At 36.3% G+C, this 11,865-nt stretch overlaps 1 protein-coding gene across 2 annotated transcripts in view; it reads left to right on the top strand.

Annotated features, from left to right (window-relative positions):
* The window catches only part of LOC122079011 (AT-hook motif nuclear-localized protein 1-like), a 20,938-nt gene extending 10,045 nt beyond the window's left edge, over positions 1 to 10,893 (top strand). Inside the window, exons 4-5 of one of the 2 annotated variants that reach the window (XR_006140252.1) lie at positions 9,123 to 9,283; positions 9,911 to 10,893. The gene's annotated coding sequence lies outside the window, so the exon portion shown is untranslated. Of the gene's footprint in view, positions 1 to 8,938; positions 8,968 to 9,122; positions 9,284 to 9,910 lie in introns of those variants that run through there. The other variant, XM_042645227.1, reaches the window with a different exon arrangement.
* The last annotated feature ends 972 nt before the right edge of the window (positions 10,894 to 11,865 follow it).

Here is an 11,865-nt window from a genome sequence, read left to right as displayed (position 1 = left end):
ATTGGTCCCAAATTAAGGTCGAGCCTTCCTCTTAATAAACCTAACAATTGATCAAAAGGGGAGGGCCATCGGCTGGTTGGATCTTCCAGAATAGAGTAAGGGCAGTAGGAAGAAATTTGGAGATTTTCAGAACCAGAATTCAATCACAGTTTCAGATCTCTTACATGATTTGAAGAACCTTGCAATTAACTTTGAAAAGAAAGAAATAATTGTTGAAGAGACCTCTTGGACTTCACGCCGCAAAGAGTCAATTGGATCAAACACCAATTCCTTCAGCCTTGATCAAACACAAGACAACTCTTCATGAAGAAGACAATAGCAACAACCATTGTTTTTTTATCAAAATCATTCTAGGCTTTTAGGAGCCTCATCTTCTTTATTTATAATGTTAATGGGGGAGGGAATTACAAAATAGAAGGTTCCTTAAAAAGGAAATCAAATATTCTCCTAATACAATAGTTACTAAAAACTGAAATTAGAAACTAGTTGAAAAAGGAAACTAACTACTAATGACTTGACTCAATTAACAACTTGACTCCTAAGGAAACAACTATAACTCAAATCAAATCCAAAAAAGGAAACTAACTAGTAATCCCATACTCAATCTTAGAGCCCCCCTTTAGACCCATAAAAGTGGTCTATTACACTCAAAATACATGGAACCCAATCTTAGGCCTAACATGTATGGAACCCAACCCTAGGCTTATTCCTAATAAAACAAGCCTATTTTAATTAATCTGCATCAACTCTCCCCATCTTGAAAAAATTCATCCTCGAATTTTGCAGTGATAAGGAAGAAACAACATGTGCGTAGTAGCTTTAACCATTCTCAAACAAAATTCTGGTTGCTTGAAGACTTTTGGAAGGTAGTCTTTAAGGTGTGGAGCTTTCTCTTCAAAGAACCATGATGGCATAACAAACTCTATATGCTCAACTTCTGAATCAATACCAACTGTGAATGTCGTGTCTATAGAGTTGTCAATGTTGGTAACCTTCTCATTAAGGATTGGAACAAACTCTTCCTTTTCATCATGAATCTCAAAGACTTGTTGTGGAGTGCTTTTAACCACTACATCATTGTCCACGGCTTCGGTCTTGTCTACTATGCTCTCTTCAATGCAGAACTCTTCTATGGAATGTTTTGTCTCTTGACCTTGTATCTTTGAAGCTTCAAGAACTATCTCTTCAATGTGAACCTTGACTTCAAGTTCTTTTGATTTTAATAGAGGTATCTTCACTTCACATAGAAGAGTTGTGGCTCTTGGGGTTACTGAAGTGTTAGGTTTTGTGGATGAAAAAATTTTCTTGACCTCCCCAGCTTGAAAACCAAACCTTCTTCCTGACTATGCCATAAGTTCCTCTGCTCGAAGAGCCTTGTCAAAGCAATCTCTCACTGTATACACATTAGCAACACCAATTCCCCTGTTAATTTCAGCTCGTAATCCCAGTCGAAACCGAGAAAGTAATTTCCTTTCACTCTCCCTAATGCCTGTGCGAGAATAAAGTGTATCAAATTTGTTCATATATTCCACAACAATCATATTTCCTTGATGAAGAGAATTCTGTTGGTCTTTTATGCGAGCTTTAAAATTACATGGCAAGTACTTATCAAACAGTTCTTGCTTCATCTCCTCCCAAGTAGTAAGTTCTCTACCACAGTCTTCCAATTCATACTCATACGTTCTCCACCAATCACGAGCAGCCTCAACTAACTTACCACGAGCTAGTTTAATTTTTCGTTCTTCAGATAGGTCATAGTAGTCAAAGCAGTTATCCAATGCAGCTATCCAACCATAAAACAACTGGGGGTCATGTCCACCATCAAACTCCTTCAAATCAAGCTTGACTTTCTGTGAATCCCTTGAGAACCTCTGATGTGTAGAACGTTCATTCTTAAAATAACCACTTATGTGTTCTTCTAAAGTAGGTTTCTCTGAAAGAACCCTTTGTGCTGCTCTTAGATTAGGGATAGGTCTCATGTCAGTAGACTGTGCAGTTACATTCAATGGTGCTTCTCCCATTTTGGGTATTGTATGTGAATCACCGGTAGATTGTTGTGGTTGGGTCTCCACAGCCAACAACCTTGCATTCAGATCAGTCCGCAAAGCTTGCCGTTCAGCCTTCAATTCTGTTCTCTATTTATGTAGAAACTCCATAATAGAAGCTAGGGTGGGGGTGTTGTTCTCAGCCATGCTCTGATACGACTTAATGTAGGATTGCGTTTGATAAGTCAAACCAGACCCAAAAAAGGAAACTAACTAGTAATCCCATACTCAATCTTAGAGCCCTCCTTTTAGATCCATAAAAGTGGTCTATTACACTCAAAAAACATGGGATCAAAGGCCCAACATGTATGGAACCCAACCCTAGGCTTTTTCCTAATAAAACAAGCCTATTTTGGTAATTAATTTGCATCAATGGTCCTACTTGCAGTCTCTATCTGTGATGGATCAAGATCACTGTCATTTAGTTGGAAGTCATTAAAATCTACCCTCAACAGCTGCTTGGATTTTTCCATAGGACTAGAAAAAATGTGGACAATAAGGTAGATGTAATGAAGATTGCAAGACATATTAAGGGAGAAATAAGCAAAAGATGGCTAGATTTATGAATCATTGATCAAGATTTGTAGATGCATAGTGCAAAATCACGAGAAAGGAAACACCAGACCCAGTAGGGAAAAATTCAAGGAGTATCATGGTATAGATAGACTTGAATGAAAATTGTATTTCTACAAATTCTCTTTGGAGAATGAGGTCATGGTTTCCTTAATGGAACCAAAGACGTAATAGCTTTGTCCATAATATTGTTTATCCTTTCCCCTTATTTTATATCCCTATTTATCTCTCTTCTCATTTAATCTCCTATTTTCTCACTCCCTTACTCACCTTATCATGATAGTTAAGAGGGAATTTTCATCTACATGCATCACTTACCCCCGCTTTGTGAAGAGGATGTTTCCCGACCCAAACCCATAACCATTAGGTCACAATGGAGCAACCGTATTTTTTGATTGTTGACAAGATTAACTCTTTGAATTGCAAATATTTCAAGCGTTGGGTTCTTTTTCTCCTTTACGAGTAACATAAATAAAATTAACTCTTAGTCCCAATGCTAATATCTTACATGTTCTATTCTTTATTAAAAATGTGCTGAAATATCTTGATATGAAACAAATTACATTTTAATGAGCATAAGAAACCTTAGAACTTGAGGATGTATTGGAGTAAAACCCTTAAAGGTGTTGTTCAAATGCATTAAAACTTAGATAAAGTTGGGTGCAGTCATATCTTAATCGTGTCTCGAGATTCATCTGCACTACTCTAAATGTTTATGATTTTCTTCTTTGCAAATTTTTAAATGCATCCAAATCACTTTCCTGATATAGATTGTTTGCTTAGTTGGACTATCGTTTACCTTCTTGAAAGTCATGTAATTGCAAATCCTAAAAAACCAAAAATCCTCCGTAGGGTTTTAAGTATCAGTGTGTATAATATTGTATTGGCTGATACCTATTGGTATCATTTGGGTATTAACATGAATTTATTTTTTCTAAATTGTATGATCAACGGGTCAAAACAATTATGTAAGAGAACCATACAGTCTGATACATGACCGATATGGTTCAATACTGGACCAAGATGGATTGATACAACTAAGATACACTTGATACATGTCCTCTAAACCTGCAAAACAGAAACCGTGAGTGAGATATGAAAGCAAGAGCAATCAAAGACCTTGGAAAATTGTTTTTCTCTTCGATAGGAGTTTGGGGATTGACAGTGCTTAAATCATGGGTCGAAAAAGATTTGGGTGAAAAAGGGGTAAATCTGCAGATCTTTCTCTCTCTCTCTCTCTCTTTGTGTGTTCTCAAACCTCTTTTTTCCTTTTTATTTTTTTATAATGCGTCACTAGACTAGGTAAAAATGACTCAAATCGTTGCATCAAGCTGATATCTGAAACCATATCTGCTTGGTTTGCCCTTCAAACCTAGTGGTATCTGAACTACATTCCGTGGACGATCTCTCATTGCTTTAGGGAGGCAAATCTAATGCGGATTACCTAGCCAAACAAGCTGCGAACATGGGTGCATTGAACAGTATGATATATTTCCCTCTTCACATTAAGGAGGAACTTGTTGTTGATGCTTTATCTAGACCAAGGTTCAGGTCTTGCCAAAGGTTGATTGGGTTCCCTGCTGACGGCAATGCTGAAGGTGGGGAATTTCTTTTATCTTTATCAAATCTGGATGTAGGTGTTGTGTGATTTGTTTTCTCGTTTTTTCTTCAGGTTCCATTTTTCAATAGTAATAATCTTTAGGAAAAAAAGAAAAGAAAAAAGAAGCCGATATATATTAACATATTGCATAATAAGGTATAAATATAGAATAAGCATAGGGTAATAATTCCATATTGATCCAAATCAACCCATACGGTATCATTTTTTAGTAAGATTCCCGCTAAAAGCATACATGTATTGTAATGTGCTTCTCCATGGGTATCTGGTGAACCATATATGTAGGGGTATAATTGGTAATTATGCTTCAAAACTGTATTTTATATGTATCATAAGCATTTCCATGCATTTCTTGACCATATTCATGCGTATCTTGTGTCTCTCCAACACGCTATGATACGTGTCTTAAAATCACCCCTCCGATATGATACCTGATTTATACTTTAAATCCTTGATCCTCTCTCCACCCAAACCACTTTTTGACTCAACTTCTTGTAAACTTCACTAGTATCTCTTATTTGTTATGAATTTCCCTATTATATTGAAGTTTGGACCCTTTCTCTTCTATACTCTGAAACTCAGAGAGAGTTTAACATAAAAAAAAGCTTTAATTTAAATGTCTTAAGTTCTTTAAAAGCTTTACTTAATGGCAAAAGTTTTTCTAGGAGCTTGGTGAGGTTATCCAAGAAGGCCACCTATTTCTGCCATGCTTCGGGGTGGGGATGAGGTGGTGATTCTTAACAATGGATATCTTAGGAATGGTCTAGCTAGGTCATGTACTAAATTTCAGAGCCAATTCATCTCGGTATTTGTCAGCAATCACATATTGGAATGCACCCTTATGTAGTCATGATTTCAATTCCTAGTGTTGCCACTGACCCTACTCCACTTAGGCTAAAACTTGATATTTGAGCAACGGAACTGATGTAGATCGATGACAGAGATCTGTTTTCCAGATTATGTGCCATCAATTAGCACTAATTGTAGCCAGCTTGTATGGTGAAGAGTTTGGAGATAAATCAGATAGCAATTCCAGCCTTACGTATTGACTATTTACTTGGAAAATTGGTGATTGCATGGAGTATCCTTTGGAAATTATTTTCCAGATTTGTGGGCCCCATGGCCAGATGAGGAGATTTGCCTTGAAGATCAAAATGTTACTTGTGTGAAGACCTTCTTCCTAAGGGAGATCGAGCTGTCAAAGAGCTTCATCTAATTTTTATTTTATTTATTTGTAACAGGTTTTAGTTAGGATTAGTTTCTAATTCTAGTTTTCCAGATTTGGACAATGGGAATTTTAATTTTATTTGGCTTCTATTTTGAGGGATTTATTTGGATTTTTTGGAGACTTACTTTGGCTTGTGTATGGGAGGTTCTTCCCCATTAGTTTTGTAATTGACTTCCACTATAATAAATATAGGAAAGGGAGATATTACCCAATAGATTTGATGAAAAAGATCTATGTTGCCTCATTCAAAGCTGTTTCGAGGGCTAGGATCCATGTTGCTGACTGACTGTAGGTGGGATGTTCTTGTGTGGTGCTTTGCTTTTTTCTCTTTCTTCTCCTTTCTTTTCATTTTCCATTTTTGTCTTTCTTTATGTTTCCTATTATTTCATTCTTTGATGGATCCATGTAGCCTACCCCATTTAGTTGGGAAAAAGCTAAGTACGTGTACCTTCCTTTCTTCTCTTGATAGAGATAATGCCATTATACCACAAACCACGTACAAGGAACACGAGAGAGAGAGAGAGAGAGAGAGAGAGAGAGAGAGAGAGAGAGAGAGAGAGAGAGAGAGCACCTTCTTTATTCTTCTTTCTTTTCTCTCCATCCACTTTCACTCACAGAGACATACAGGGGAAAAGATATACACATCAAGGGACAAAGATAAAGTCCCCACACGTCTTTGTCTTCCTTCTTATATATATATAATGTAAAATATGAAGTGATGTGAGATGCTGGAAGAATTTTCCACCTTTCACCGCCTTAAGGTCTAAATGGGTGTCAGTCCCCCTCATTAATTTGAGGAAATACAACAAACTATCTCTTTGGCTCACAAGGAGGGATCTTCCAAACTTATCATGCCAACATTTGTGTATCTCTGCAACACAAGCTTTCTACGATGACGTACATCTAATTTCTCACGTTTTAGGAGTGCCCACAATATCTTGCCAATGTCTTTCTCACCTCATTCTTCACCTTGCGCATTCTTAGTGCGTTTATCATTTTGTGTGCTTCTCTATCTATGCATGACACCATTCCGTATATACCAATTTTTTATGCAATTTTGTGTACACTTATATAACATTTTGTGCAATGCTAGTCCCTTGAATGAACCTCATGATCGTGGAATGGATCCAACTTCACGTAGGTTACTTCCCTATGTAGCTAATCCACTTGCATGGCTTTCTTGCTTTTTCGTCTTGGCTTCATCATATTCCGGTTTACCTGCATTTACTGATGTGGTGGAACTTTGGTAGATGGTAGTTGTTTTATGGTGCATCTTTTCATCAATTGAGTTTCAATTAGTGGTTCTTAGGGGGTTGCTTCCCCCCTGTTCACATAACCTATACTAAAGATAGGAGCATAATCACTGCCATTATTACCTTTCGTATTTCCATTGTTATTGTGTACATCTCCCCCATCATTAGGAGCCATAGGAGGAGAATTTGGAACAAGATCAATGAGATCATTAGTATGAACAATCCGTTAAGTGTGATAGGAATTTGTGCAATTTGAAAATATAATAATAAATCCATTTGAGTAGATGAAAACAATGTCTTTTTCATCCGCCTTCTCTTCTCTTTTTGAATCTCTTCGAAGTGTTATGTACTCTTTTTTCCTATGCCTTTCATTTTTGTAGTAATAGCATGTAATATCTTTCCGTGAGTTGTTCATACTTCCCCCCTATTTTCTATGACAAGTGCTTCTTGTTGATGTGAACCTAGGTTTTCCTTCTATCTCTTCATTCAACATATTTTGTCACTTGACTCATTATCCCATCTGATGTAGAGTTACTAAGAAACTCTATTAGTGTCGGATAATGAGCTGAGAAGTAATAAGTTTTAACTCATCTTGAAACATAGTTTTCATGGAGGAGAGTTGATTCATAATGCTTTGCGTATCATTCAAATGTTTTGCAACTGAGATTCTTTCTCCGTACTTTAGGTTCACAAGCTTTTTATTCAAGAAGTTTATTTTTACCAGCAATCTTCCTTTCATACAGTCCTTCTAATTTCTTTCATAATGAATATGTTGACATTTCTGTGGATATGAGATAGAAAACTATATCGTCCAGAAATTATTAGATAAATTTAATAGCTTTTTGATCCAAGTTCTTCAATTCAGCATTTGACTTTTTTTTTTCACCGTTTCACTCTCTATTAAGCTTACAGATATTTGTAGTAAAGCAAATCTTCCATCTTCTCTTTATATGTCATCCAGTTGTTCCCATTCAAGCTAATTATCCATGTTATGATGCTTCCATCTATTATTTACAAACAATTTCAGGAACCTAGATCTGATACCACTTGTTGGGAAAAACAAATCCCTTCTCTACCTGTATATAAGTTAATGGAGATACACAAGAACAACATGCATGATGAAATAATAGCATACAAAAAAAAATCAAACCAACAAAAAAAAAGTTCAATTTTAGCGTCCTTCTCAAAATGAAAAGAAAAACCACATGACCTAGTTCATGTAAAAAATTTCACTATGATAAATGATGAGATTATATATCTTCTCTCTAGATAATGCTAGAGGCTACAGACTTCAAGAATAATGACTCTTCTTGGTTAGCAAAATAACTCATCAAACAAGTTGGATTCACAAAATACTGTACTCTCACCTCAATATCCGACGAAACAAATACATACTTAGATGCAATTTCCTTGGCTTGGTTAGACCATAATGACCCACTTTAGAGGCCTAAGCCAAGATAGAATTGGCCCAACACAATTTTTTTCATTCTTTTATATTAGCCATGTAATACGATTCTAGAGATTATAGTGAAATTGAATGAATAGAAGAAATAGCAGAATTCTTGTGAGGAGCTGAGCATGTGTTGGTTGTGCCTCTTCTTTACCCCTGCTATTTTCTTATAGGACGACTCATCTTATTGAGTTAGTCCTCTCCTTCTCTTCTCAGTATTTGTGTGGGCTCACAAGTGACCCATTAAGGGTTATTCCGACTTGGGTTCCGCATCAACATTTATTTCTTCCCTTGACAGGGAGAATGTTGTTACTTCACAAACCACAGACGTGACAAGAGAGAGAGAGAGAGAGAGAGAGAGAGAGAGAGAGAGAGAGAGAGAGAGAGAGAACACCTTTTTTCTTCTTTCTTTTCTCTCCACTTCCACTCGTGGAGTTGTACAAGAGAAAGTAGATGCGAAAAATGATGCACACTGTGGGACGAAAGTAAAGTCCCCCACACATCTTTTCTTTGCTCCCTTTATATATATATATATATATATATATATGATAATATAAAACATGAATGAACGTGAGAGGGTGGAAGTGATTTGCACCTGTCACTGCCTTACCGCCTTTGGGTGTGGGTCCCCCTCATTAATGTGAGGAAATGTAACATAAAGGTCTTTGATCAATGCAGACCTATGCTTCTTCATTGTCTTATTAATTCCAAAGTTTATCTAGGCCTATGCTCGCACTTGATAATTAAACTTGGCCAACTTTTTGAATCCAGAAAAATACATATTTAAAAGATTTTTCCTGTTGTAGTTCATGATATATTTTTGTTTTTTAATGAAACTGTGTTTTCGTCATTGTCTTATTCATTCCATAGTGTATCTATTATTCTTAGTTGATTGATATCCATTACAGGGAAAGAGTATTTTATTATCTTATCTCGTTATATTTGGTCTATGTAGGCATTTTTGAGATATACTCTTTATCTAGGTCCTTTGCAACTACTGAAAATGGTGTTATACATAGTACAACTGGTGGATTAAGTGTTTCAGTGGCTGGCGTTGATGGTCGTGTGATTGGTGGTGCATTAGCAGGTCAATTGATTGCTGCTAGCCCAATTCAAGTAAGGCCCTTCTTTATATATGAATGCATTGACTAAAATAACTGTAAATTCATTGTAGCTTTTTGACATTCTGTATTTTGTAAGCTTATAGTGTGTTTTTCCATTCATTGCCTCCACCGAGAAAAGTTGCTTCAGATATTCATGGGAGTATATATACAGAACAACAATACTGCCAATTATGAAGTACGAAGTGCTAACGTTGTTTACCTGAACCTAATGCAAAACAGCGTAACGAAGCACAAAGTGCAACCATAGGCTTCATATGAAAATGGAATGTTTTTATTTGACTGTAATAGATATAGAATAAAGCTATCAACAGGAGCATATGACATAATTACCATTCAAAAATTAAAGAATATAAAGAACTGGGACTAGCAACCTCTGTTATGAGATACACATTGTAGTATGCAAATGAGTTTTAGTGAAATTTCACCCAAATCTTTCAGTTGCACCGAGAAATAAAATGAGTATAAAATTTTATATGCCAAATTTCACCGAAATATTTCTGTTTCAGCAGAGGGAGAATGGCTCTCAACAGTGACTAGTAGAACACTCGTTCAATAATGGTATTGGTATCATACTGATAGTTGTTGCATAATTTATATGGGCTTCTGCTTGGTTTTCCAGGTTGTGGTTGGAAGTTTCAAGTCAAATGATAAGTCTTGCAAAAGGAAGAACCATGGTAGATCTCCAAAGCCTTCAGCAACACCAGGTCCCCAAGACATGGGGACTGCAGCAAGACCCATATCTCAACTCACACCTGATGATGACACTTGCTCCATGCCAACATCTGCATTACGAGGACAAGGCCCTGGTGAAGCAGAGAACAGTTCAAACAGTAATTTAAACCCAGACAATGCTTTCCAAAGTGCCGATTGGCATGGTTCAGAGCACTAATGCTGTAATGCATGTGTGACTGGTGAATAATATAGTTGTGTCTTTCTCTAGAATAGATGCTTATAGAGGCTGGAACGTTTGGTTGCATGCGCTCTTTGAATGTATTGTAGAATGCATTCTGAAGTGCCAAAAATGCCATCTGGTAAGCATTCTTATTCTGAGTTCCTAGGATGGGATCAAGAATTCCCTTCAATCTGGAACATGCCAAAAGCCCCATCAATCAGTTCATGCGTTAATGATTGGTTTGGAGATGGCCAAGGAGAATGTGACTCGGTGACCGTGCTGATAATGGTGTCTAAAGGGCTGGTACCGTGCAGTAATGTACAGCGCTTCAGGGTTTTTTCTCTGCATATGAGTGGAAACTTACTCATTGCTACCGGAAGCTAACTCCATTGCTTATCATCTTGCCAAGTCTGCTGCTAAATACGAAATTTCAAGTTCTGTGATGGTGTGGTCGCCCATTGTTCTTAAGAATATCCAGGCTGAGGGTCTGGGAAGGCCTCATTATCGGATGGATTAGTGTGGGATTTTGGGAGAGCCATTTGATATTGATTGATTTTAGTAGCTTCTTTTGCTGGTCCTCTTTGTGATTTCTTCCTGCTGATGGCAATGCCAAAGGTGGGAAGAGATCATAAGTGGGTTTTTTGTGTTGGTTTGTCCAAAGATAGATCTGTAATTATTTTATCCTTTTCCTCCATTATTAATATATATGATCTTTTACCCAAAAAAAAAAAATGGAAAAACACTTCTCCATATTCAGATGTCAGGGACAAAATGCATTTTCATTTTAATGAGCATTTTTAGTGCTGGTAGGTTAGTTGATGAAGATACAAACCCAGGTTTATGGTAATATACTGTGGAAGGAATTGTACCAACATAGAGTGGGAAAGCTAAGGAAACATTTGGTTTTGCCAGTGGGCAAGCCCATTATACATAGTCATGACACAGCAATTTAGAGTTTTGCTTTTGAATTTGAATTATATGAATTGGCCATTTTGACTATTTTGGTGAGGACTCTGCTATGCATCTGCATCATCACATTTCCTTTGATTAAATGGTTTATGTTTCCCCTGATATACTTCAGCAGAGGCAATATACATCATATAGTTATGCATCAAGGGACAGTAACTGCTGAAAAAAATTTCAGGGTCACTTTATTTATTTGTTCATTTTGATAAAGTTTGAGTTGATCTCAAATGCTTAAAGTTGAGGGAAAATTTGGATGTAATGGAAAGTGAAGGGAAGGGAAAAGAACTGAAATTTTTCAAACACTCGTACCAAAAAAAGAAAAATAATAATAATAAATAAAAAAAATAAAAAGGGAATTTTTATAACCATTACCCAACATGTTTGTACAAACTACTTGTCATAATTATAAAGATATTTTTATTTTTATTTTTATTTTTAGATGTAATCTTTATTTTATTTTTAAAATTCAAGGAATTTAAATGCAAAAGTAAAGAGGAATTTAATAACCACATATGGAATGATTTGGAGTCGGTGACAATTATATATGGTAATGGTTACAAAAATTTCTTTAGGTTTAAAAATTTCACTTCCCTTCCCTTCACTTCAATTCCCCTTGTAACCAAACGGAGCGAAAGGGATTTAACCAAGTAAATTAAAATTACATTGAAATAAGGTTGAATTTTGATGGTTGAAGTCAAATTGAAAGGCATTTGGTA

The sequence above is a fragment of the Macadamia integrifolia genome, chromosome 5 (genome assembly GCF_013358625.1).
Source record: "Macadamia integrifolia cultivar HAES 741 chromosome 5, SCU_Mint_v3, whole genome shotgun sequence".
In the NCBI taxonomy this organism is placed as follows: Eukaryota; Viridiplantae; Streptophyta; class Magnoliopsida; order Proteales; family Proteaceae; genus Macadamia; species Macadamia integrifolia.
The sequence above is the reverse complement of the archived record's forward strand: the minus strand, read 5'-3'. Positions and strand labels throughout refer to the sequence as shown.